This window comes from Mauremys mutica, unplaced genomic scaffold, assembly GCF_020497125.1.
Source record: "Mauremys mutica isolate MM-2020 ecotype Southern unplaced genomic scaffold, ASM2049712v1 Super-Scaffold_100252, whole genome shotgun sequence".
Lineage (NCBI taxonomy): Eukaryota > Metazoa > Chordata > Testudines > Geoemydidae > Mauremys > Mauremys mutica.
The window spans coordinates 22769-33014 of record NW_025423296.1 but is presented as its reverse complement, the minus strand read 5'-3'; the positions used below and the strand labels follow the sequence as shown (position 1 = coordinate 33014).

At 57.3% G+C, this 10246-nt stretch overlaps 4 non-coding genes across 4 annotated transcripts; 1 reads left to right on the top strand and 3 right to left on the bottom strand.

Moving 5' to 3' along the window:
• Nucleotides 1-223: 223 nt before the first annotated feature.
• On the bottom strand, nucleotides 224-296 carry TRNAK-UUU. Its single transcript has one exon. It is a non-coding gene; the product is annotated as a tRNA-Lys (tRNA).
• Nucleotides 297-5649: 5353 nt separating this feature from the next.
• TRNAI-AAU lies at nucleotides 5650-5723 on the top strand. The gene has a single exon. It is a non-coding gene; the product is annotated as a tRNA-Ile (tRNA).
• A 3126-nt stretch (nucleotides 5724-8849) lies between these two features.
• TRNAH-GUG lies at nucleotides 8850-8921 on the bottom strand. The gene has a single exon. It is a non-coding gene; the product is annotated as a tRNA-His (tRNA).
• A 462-nt stretch (nucleotides 8922-9383) lies between these two features.
• Nucleotides 9384-9455, bottom strand: TRNAD-GUC. Its single transcript has one exon. It is a non-coding gene; the product is annotated as a tRNA-Asp (tRNA).
• Nucleotides 9456-10246: the final 791 nt, after the last annotated feature.

Genomic DNA, 10246 nt, shown 5'->3' with positions numbered 1-10246 from the left:
GATATTCTGTGTGTTTGTATGTGTGTGTGCAGGGAAGGAACATGCTATATGCCCAGAGGCCTTTATTCCTCCAGGCTGCAAGGACAGAGGGGCTTTCAGGAAGTTGCCACTTCAATCTCCCCCACACAAAGGCCCTTCTGAGGAAAGGCAAAATCCTAGAGAGAAAAAGTAACATGAAAGAGGACTCCAGAAACACAATTTAAGACCTTCCTGAGTAGTTTATCACCTGGCCAGGGACTTGAACCCTGGACCTTCAGATTAAAAGTCTGATGCTCTTCCAACTGAGCTAGGCAGGCTCACAAAGCAAAAGGGCAAGTTGGTGCAGAGGAGAAACTAGTCAAGAAAACAAGCGCAGGAAACAATACGGGAAACCTTCTGCTCTCTCTGGCCTGGTCAGGGGGCTGTGCCGATCAGGTGTCCGCATTAAGTTCGGCATCAATATGGGGATCCCTGGGAAGCTTGGGGGCCCCAGGTTGCCTAAGGAGAGGTCAACCAGCCCAGGTCGGAAACGGAGCAGGTCAAATCTCCCGTGCCGATCAGTAGTGGGATCTCACCTGTGAATAGCCCCTGCAGCGTAGCCTGGGCAAGACAGTGAGACACGGTCTCTTTTTAGACACCTCCCCTCCCCCGCAGAGACTGTATGGGGGGATGGGAGCACCCATTGTGGGGATCCTGAACTGGGGGAGGGAGGCACCATGTACCAGGGATCCCGAAACGCAGAACAGGGACACCCACACACCAGGTGTCTTGCAGCAAGAGCTGCGGTCTTGATTTACAAACTGCAAGTGATGGGGAATTTACCACCTCCCTTGCGGAGCTTGTTCCACTAGATAATTAGCCTCACGGTTAAAACATGGTCATTTCCAGTTGGGATTTTCTGACATCGACTGCAAGCCAATGGGGTCTTGTTCAGTCTTTGTCTGGTGAATTAAAGAACCCTTTAAATCACATATTCCCCCCCTCTGGGAATTTGTAAAATGTATTTAAAACAGTGATTAAATCGCCTCTTAACCTCCAGTCAATGAAATCAATTGAGCTTCTTCAGTCTCTCGCTGTAGACATTTTCCTTGTTTTTAAAGGCAAAAATCCTGATCTTTCCAATGGGAGCTGCTGCTTCTATGTTCAGTTTGGGGACGGATTTGGCTGCGCTCAGAGATCTGCCCGCGGGTTACAATCTGCGAGCCGAAGGGTCGAACGCAAACAGCGTTTAGATGGGACCGTTAGTGCCGCCCCCGTGTGGCCAAAGATTAGAACTGACCAGCAGAGTTTACAGCTGGAGCCTGGGACGCTCCTGAACAAACTGGGCCCAAAGCCTCTCGCGTGGGATCCTCGCTGTGCAGCAGGAGGCGGATGGAAGCTGATTGTCAGGGCTCAGGGCAGCTCCCTGCCAGGCTGAGCTGGTGTCTGTGCTAAGCTCGGCATCAATCAGGTGATTCTGGAAAGTTCGGGGTCCCCAGGCTCCCACAGGAGGGTGAAGCAGGTCACCCCTGGAGCAGGTTAAAGCTGCAGGGTGACAGTGGGGTTGCTGCCCCTGTGAACAGCTGCTGTAGCACCGCCTGGGCAGGACAGGGAGAGCCAGTTATACCCCCCCAGCCTGTATCGGGGGATGGGAGCACTCACACCCTGGGACCCACCCACCAGAGATCTACTGGGGGGGGGAGTGGCACACACAAAACCAGGATCTTGTAGAGGGGGACAAGGGCATCCACACTCCGGGATCCTCTGCAGAGGGACAGACACCCACACATCCAGGATTCTGTATGGGGGGCAGAGTTACCCGGACACCTGGGCGAGGGAAAGGGGCACCGAAACATCCAGGGTCTTACCTGGGACGACAGCGGCGCCTGCACCCCATGAGACGGGGGCGGGGGGAGCAGGAGCATTTCCCAGTTCCAGGCTGTCCCCGTCTGGCCAAGGCACAGAGCTCACAAGCAGAGTTTAAAGTTCCAGCTGCCAGATCGCAAAACAAGCCGGGCTCCATGGCTGGTGCCTGTGATCCCAACGCCTGGGGAGGCTGAGGCCGGTGCATCGCTTGAGCTCAGGAGTTGGGGGCTGTGCCAATCGGGTGTCCACACTAAATTTGGCATCAATGTGGTGATCCTGGGGAAGCTTGGGGTCCCCAGGTTGCCTAAGGAGGGGTGAACCGGCCCAGGTAAGAAACGGAGCAGGTCAAATCTCCCGTGCTGATCAGTAGCGGGATCGCACCTGTGAATAGCCCCTGCAGCGCAGCCTGGGCAAGATAGTGAGACATGGTCTCTTTTTAGACACCCCCGCCCCCGCAGAGCCTGGCTGGGGGGATGGGAGCACCCACACGCTGGGGATTCTGACTTGGGGGGAGGGACCCCCCCCTGCCACACAGATCTTGAAAAGGGGAACAGAGACACCCACACACCACAGAACCTGGATGGGGGCAGGGGAACCACACACGGGAGCTAGTTCATGGGGTGCGGGACACACCCATATGCTCCATTGCACCATTCTTAATGAGAAGAACGGGGGCATCCGCACAACACGGATCCTTAACGGGCGGGGGGACACCCACACACTCCACTATTAACCAGGAGGGACAGGGGCACCAGACACCCTCAGTAGCGTGGAGAACACCCACATCCACCGGATCCCTCATGGGGGGTAAGACAGAGGGGATTGTAATGGGGCCCAGCGCACCCACGCACCAGGGATTGTTAAGAGTTGAAGGGACAGGGACACCCACACACACTGAGATCACGTCCTTGGAGGAACGCAAAACCTCCACAGAAGGACCTGGTCTGCTCCATGATGGCAGCCCAGCCTGGGTGAGTCAAAGTCTCTTTTTATACAGGCACGCCCCAGCGATCCTGACTAGGGGGAGAGAGACACCCACCCACCAGAGATCCTTAATGGTCTAGGGTGCACCCACACACCAGGGATTCTTATGGGTGGGAGGAATGGAGACAGCCAGACACACTGAGATCACTTCCTCCCAGGAGCCTGGGCCAGACAGGGAGACACAGTCCCCCTTTACAGATCTGCCAGACAACCTTCCTCCCACCCCCTCCACACAATGTTCTTATTTGGAGGTGAAGCCAGGCAAATCACATGGAGGATTCTTATCTGGGGAACTGGGGGGACCCACTTACCACCAGAGATTCTTAAGGGCAGGAGGAACAGGGACTCCCACCTCTGAAGCATGGGGGTGGGTCGCCTGCTGGGATCATCTGGGCATATTTCACCTCGTCAGTTCCCTGCCATTGCCTTGGGGGCCCCTTGTCCGCTGCCTCTGGCACCCAGTTTAGCCTCCTTCCTGAGGGCTGAAACGCTTTGATCTGTCTAAGGTCTGTGGGATCAATACGTGTCATGGTGTAATTCTGTGTTATTCGGGGGTCAGACTAGCTGAGCTAATGGCCCCTTCTGCCCTTAAACGCCATGAAAACATTTCCCTGGTTTCTCCTTGCGCCTGACAGACACCACGGTGAGGGGCCCGATAGAAGATCCTGGACACAGCGCTCTGGCTCTTACTTTCCTTGGGGACGTCAGAGCTTTCCTAGCAAAGCTGCTGCTAAAGCGCTGGATTTGGGGAACGGTTCGGCTCCGATTCAGAGATCTGCCTGCAGGGTGTGAACCTGCCACGAGGAGCGGGAAACGCAACCAGCAACAGCAGGCGTTGGCTGAGCTCCAGGCTGCCCCCGTGTGGCCAAAGCTTAGAACTGAGCAGCAGAGTTTAAAGCTGGCACTGGGAGGGACCTGAACAGACGGGGCACGAAGGCTCCTGTGTGTAACGCTTGTTGGGTGGGCAGCTGAGCGTAACTGATTGCCGGAGTTCAGGGCTGCACCCCGGGGTGCTGAGCAGGTGTCTGTGCTCAGGTTGGCCTCGCTATGATGGTTTCTGGGAAGTTTGGGGTCACCAGTCTCCCTCAAGAGAGGGGAGCCAGGCCAGAAAAGGAGGCTTTCAAAACTCTGGTACGAATTGCCAGTGGGACTGCCCCTGTGAAGAGCCGCTGCAGCCAGGGAGAGCCGGTCTCTCTTTATGCAGCCCCCCCCCCATTCCTCAGGACGGGGGTTGTGCTCAAAGATCTGTGCCCCATGTTTTAACCTCCATGTGAAGCGCACAGTGCAAATAACCCTCAGCACATCAGCTCAGTTCCAGGCTCCACTTCCACCTGCTCAGGCAAGATGGTGCAGAGGAGCCCCTGGGTGGCTGTGGGCCTGGGGAGGATGGATTTTGATTTTTCGGCCTGACCGCTACGGGCAGCAAGGCCAAAAGTCAGATGGCAGGCTCTCCCGTCCACCACGCTCATCAGGAGCCCTTAGTCGACAGGCTCGGAGAATGCGGGCATCGCCCCCCACTACCTCTTGCATGCAAAGCGAGCGCTCTGCCGCTTGAGCTAATTCCCTGCAGCTGGCCTGACTCTCAGGCACTGGGCAAAAAAAGGCAAGGGCTCTGTGGCCTTAAGCAGAACACAGCCTGAAATGGGGGTGGGGCGCTACCCAGAGCTGGGGAAGGGGGTCCGAGTCCCAGCCACGCTCCTTGGCACAAACACCAACGCTCCCTCCCTGGAGTGTGTCTGGGCTGAGAGTTAGCCCCTGAAACAAGCACCAAACTTCAGAAGACAACGCAGGGATAGATCACTTGACGATTGCCTGCTCTGGCCATTGCCTCTGAAGCGCCTGGCATCGGTTACTGTCAGAAGACGGGATAGTGGCCTAGCTGGACCATCGGTCTCACCCAGGAGGGCCATTCCTATCTTCACCACTTTCCTCTAACCCAAGCAAAGCCCGGAGCAGGCCCAGCTCAGCAACTCTAGCAGACTCCCTGGCCCCTGGCCCAGCATACAGCAAAGCGACCCTGCCTCCGCCAGGATAGACAGCCACCAACTCCCTCTTCCAGACCAACGCAGCCCTTCCCCGCTTTGGCTGTCTCCAAGCTGTCTGCGTGCTCTGCTCTGCTCCACGGCTGCCATGCTGCCTGAGATCAGGAGGCTGCAAGGTCTCACGGTCTCAGCTGAGCTGGTATCGCGTGCCACCCCGCCCATCTCCTCATTCCCTTCATGGACCCCTGGGATGTGAGTAATTCTGTATTTGAGTGGCTCTCCCTCCCGGCCAATGAGCTTGGCGTAGACTAGCAGGGAGGGAGGAGGAAAGGGATTGTGCTCCAGTGAGAGCTCAGAAAGAAAGGTGCAGGTCCCCCACTAGAGCCCAGCCCAGCAGAGCAAAGCAGAGCAGAGCAGGCTGGAAAATGTGTGTCTGGGTCTGACTACTTCTCCCCTCTTCTTCCATTTGAGCTAACTTCCCCCAGCTGTCTCCAGCCTCCCAGTCAGCGCAAGGGGGAGAAGGGCCGGAGAGGAAGAGCTTTGTGCTCCGCAAGGGCTGGCTTTCTGGGAGGCCAAGCGGGGAGAGGGATGGAGGCCACTGGAGGAGCTGAGCCGGCTGACTGTCCATGGCTTCAAAAAGAAGGGCAAGAGAAGATCCCGGGGCTGCTTAGCCGCTGGAGAATGCGGGCATTGATCCCGCTGCCTTTCGCATGCAAAGCAAGCGCTCTACCACTTGAGCTTATTCCCCTACCTTGGCAGGTGGCGTCTCAATCCATCCATTCGATAACGGAGGCCACATCGTTCCCCGCGCCAGCCAGTGACTCCTTCCAAAAGGGTCAGGAAAGGCAGCTTTGCCATCGGCCAGCTAGCTCAGTTGGTTAGAACGTGGTGCTAATGACGCCAAGGTCATGGGTTCAAGCCCCATGCTGGCCACTCCGGGAGGGAGAGGGTGACTTCTGCTCTTTTGGCTGACTGCTAGGGGTGGCAGAGGCCAAAACCAGGTGGGCTGGGAGCGGGCAAGAGCCCTGCTGGGCGCAGGCACCGGGCAGGACCAAGCTCCTGACACCTCCTTGGGCTCCCCTCCCTGGGCTCCTCGCTCCACCTGCTGCCTGAAAGGAACTTGGAGACAGGTGAGCCCGGCCAGCTGCCTTCCAGGCTCATAGGAGGCCAGGCTTGAGCTGCCCGCCCGCGAAGCCAAAATCGCAGGCCTGCCGGCTCGCCCCCAGTGTCCACAGAGGGTTGACCTGATGGCCCGAATTCTTGCCGGCCGCCAGCTCCACCCAAATGTACCCGACGCCGGATCACGCTCCCCAGCCCAAGCCACAGAGGAAGGCTTAATCCTCGGCACCCCAACCTAGGGGATAGGCTTCACACTCCGCTGGCGCAGGGTGACCTTTGGGACTTCCCTAGACACCATCCTCCCACCGCCCACAGCCAGACCCCCCAAGCCCACACTCGAGCCCACCTCTCCCACAGGAAGGAGCAGGAGGACCACTCCGCCCAGGGGCACCACCACTCGAAGTCAGCTTCACTTGCTTTCTCTTCTACCCCTTTCCTCCCCAGTTATGCGCGCCTCACGGGAGCTGGCCCTGGGAAGACGCAGTCACCGCACTCTGACTGGCGCAAGCCAAACGTCCACACCGAGAGTTTAGCACGGGCTCTTGAGGCACTGGAGGAACCCCATGCAGACGCACTGACAGAGCTAAGCTTTACGGCCAAGGGCCCTACCTGTGCAGAAAGCCAAATTGCTTGTGAAAAAGACTCCTCTTTCGGCTCCCCTTCCAAACTTCCAAATGCCTCCCAATGGGAAAACACACACACTGAAACAACCAAACGGTCCTAACGCTGGGGCCAGGCGAAAAAGAAAAGCAAGGAAAAGATTTCTAAATGGCCACCCTGCCAGAGTCGTACAGTTCCGCAAGTGAAACCCATGGGAGGGACATTACACAGAAAAGGGGAATGGAAAGCTGCCCAAATTGAGATGCTGTGGAAAGCTACAGCCCCATCGCTACTCCTACTCTGCACACTTCTTGCAACAGCTGATGAACGGCCAGGTGCTTTTCGCATCCAAGCCCACACCAGGGGAAGACCTTGAGAAGTTTCCCGTGGCTTGCCTGGTTCAGCTGGTCAGAGTGCGGCACTCGTGGAGGCAAGATGGTGCAGAGGAGCCCCTGGGTGGCTGTGGGCCTGGGGAGGATGGCTTTTGATTTTTCGGCCTGACCGCTACGGGCAGCAAGGCCAAAAGTCAGATGGCCGAATTTCCCGTCCACCACGCTCATCAGGAGCCCTTAGTCGACAGGCTCGGAGTATGCGGGCATCGCCCCGTCATATGTTTATTCCCCACTTCGAACTTTAGCATCCACAAGATGGGGACCTGCATGGGCCCCTCTCAACTTAAATCCTAGTTTAGATCTGGTAAAGCTGCCACCCTCTAGAAGTTCCAGTGTCTAGCACACGCCCTGTTCCCCCAAACCTTCCCTGGGGAACACAGATCCAAACTCCTTGACTCGTAACCCTAAGGGAAATAAACCATTCCCCCACCTTCTTCCCCCTCTCCTAGTTGTTGGGAAAGATACCTTGATTCAAACTCCTTGAATCAAATAAAGAGGGATTCACTTTTCCCCCTCCACTTCCCCTGAAAATCCAAACAAGGGAAGAAATCAATCAGGTTCTAAAAAGAAAAGGATTTTATTAAAAGAAAGAAAGAAAGTACACTATCTCTGTAACACCAGGATGGAAAAACCACGAGGCGTGCTGTAGGATAGCCCCTCCCCACCGAAAAGCAATGCCGTGACCGGGATTCGAACCGAGGTTGCTGCGGCCACGGCGCAAAGTACTAACCACTATACGATCACGGCCAGGCGCTGGGGGTACAGGAAGCAACCCACTGGAAAATGCTCAGCTCTGTGCTCTCGGGGTGGCCACCTACCTCGCCGGCGGCCACAGGTCTTTCTCAAGTCTCCCCATTACAGTCACAGGTCAAATGCTGAGCAAAGGAAAAAAGACAGGAAGCCAATCCCATGCCTGTCCCTTTTTCTGTCTTCCTCCACCCCTGGACCAGGTCCCTCCCGGTTTGTCTGGGCCATTGTCCTCATGCCCCTGGCCAGCCTATTTCCCTTTGCCGCTCTGAAACGTGCCCCCACGGGCAGGCCCCGAAGCTGGGCCCGGGGGCGGAAGGCCAGGCAGAGGCTTTGGCTAGGGCCAGCATGTCCTTGCGAGGTAATTGTCTCTCTGGAGGTGAAAGTCATCAGTGCGGGGTGTGAAGGGAAGTGGCCGTAGAAGGAGAATGGAAGGCATGGGGTGGGCAGGCCAGGGAATTCTTTGTTCCCCCCTTGAAAAGGGGTCACCCTCCCCACCAGTGAATCAAACCCCAGTCTCCCGCGTGACAGGTGGGGATACTCACCACTATACTAACGAGGAAAGGAGTACGGGGAGAGGCCCCAGCTCCCACAGACCAGCTATGGTCAGCGTACACCTACACCATCGCATGGGCCCCAGCAGGCAACAGCACCCCTGGCCCTCTTCTGCTTCCCAAAGGCTTTGGCCGCAGCAACAGCCCTGGGAAAAGCCCTGGCCCTCCTCACCTGCCCTTGCCCAGCAGGACGCCTTTTCGGGCCTACACAGCTCCTCACACAACACCCACCTGGGACCTTGCCCTCACCTACCAGCTCAGCAGCACCTTTTTTCCTCTCAAAACCTCCTCTTGCCACCCTCCCCCTTCCACACTTCACACTCACCTCATCACAAACTCACCCATGGCCCCTTTGGCTTCTCAAGCGCCTCTGGAGGGACGCAGCTTCCCAGGCACGCAGATCCTTCCCTTCAACGCGCACTGGACAGACATTCCAAACACAGCCCTTTCCAGGAGGGAATGCGCTGCTTTTGGACCCTGGCGCCCAGCAAGAAGTCCTGGGACTCTTTTTCTGACGGATGGACCCCACTGACTTGCCTTTACCAAGCAGAAACTAAGGACCGGCTGATGGCTCTCTTTGCAAACGGACGCCATCAGACTGAGCCACGAGGCGTGCTGCAGGATAGCCCCTCCCCACCAAAAAGCAATGCCGTGACCCGGATTCGAACCGAGGTTGCTGCGGCCACAGCACAAAGTACTAACCACTATACGATCACGGCCAGGCGCTGGGCAAGCAGGCAGCAGCCCAGCAGAAAATACTCAGCTCTGTGCTCTCGGGGAGGCCACCTACCTCGCCGGCGGCCACAGGTCTTTCTCAAGTCTCCCCATTACAGTCACAGGTCAAATGCTGAGCAAAGGAAAAAAGACAGGAAGCCAATCCCATGCCTGTCCCTTTTTCTGTCTTCCTCCACCCCTGGACCAAGTCCCTCCCCGTTTGTCTGGGCCATTGTCCTCATAGCCCTGGCCAGCCTATTTCCCTTTGCCGCTCTGAAACGTGCCCCCACGTGCAGGCCCCGGGGGAGGCTTTGGCTAGGGCGAGCGTTTCCTTGCGAGGTAATTGTCTCTCTGGAGGTGAAAGTCATCAGTTTGGGGTGCGAAGGGAAGTGGCCGTAGAAGGAGAATGGAAGGCATGTGGTGGGCAGGCCAGGGATTTCTTTGTCCCCCCTTGAAAAGGGGTCACCCTCCCCATCGGGGAATCGAACCCCGGTCTCCCGCGTGACAGGCAGGGATACTCACCACTATACTAATGAGGAAAGGGGCACAGTGAGTGGACCCAGCTCCCACAGACCAGCCTTGGTCAGTGTACACCTACACCGTCGCATGGGCCCCAGCAGGCAACAACACCCCTGGCCCTCTTCTGCTTCCCAAAGGCTTTGGCCGCAGCAACAGCCCTGGGAAAAGCCCTGGCCCTCCTCACCTGCCCTTGCCCAGCAGGACGCCTTTTCGGGCCTACACAGCTCCTCACACAACACCCGCCTGGGACCTTGCCCTCACCTACCAGCTCAGCAGCACTTTTTTTCCTCTCAAAACCTCCTCTTGCCACCCTCCCCCTTCCACACTTCACACTCACCTCATCACAAACTCACCCACGGCCCCTTTGGCTTCTCAAGCGCCTCTGGAGGGACGCAGCTTCCCAGGCATGCAGATCCGGCTGATGGCTCCCAAGTGTGCAAGTCCGTCCCCGCAGAGCAGCCCCATAGGGTGACATTGAAGAAACTGTGGAAAACGGGACAGGGGTGGGGGGGTAATAGGCTCCTATATAAGAAAAAGTCCTCCCGGACCTGCCTGTCCCTTTAAACATGGGACATCTGGTCACCCTGGAGCAGCCCCACACTCCTGCTCCCCGGTTGGTGCGTTTGTAACCCGGGGGCTGAAGCCGACGCGAGAAAGGGAATTGAGCGAGCTCGGAGCTCTCCGGCGCCACCTGTTGGGAGCAGAGGGAAATGACTGAGCGGCGTCCTGGCTAATTTAAATATCACCTGGTTCTCTGCTGGGTGGCTCCACGGCAGAGCTCGGGTGTGGCCTGAGTGTGGCAGCACCTTAT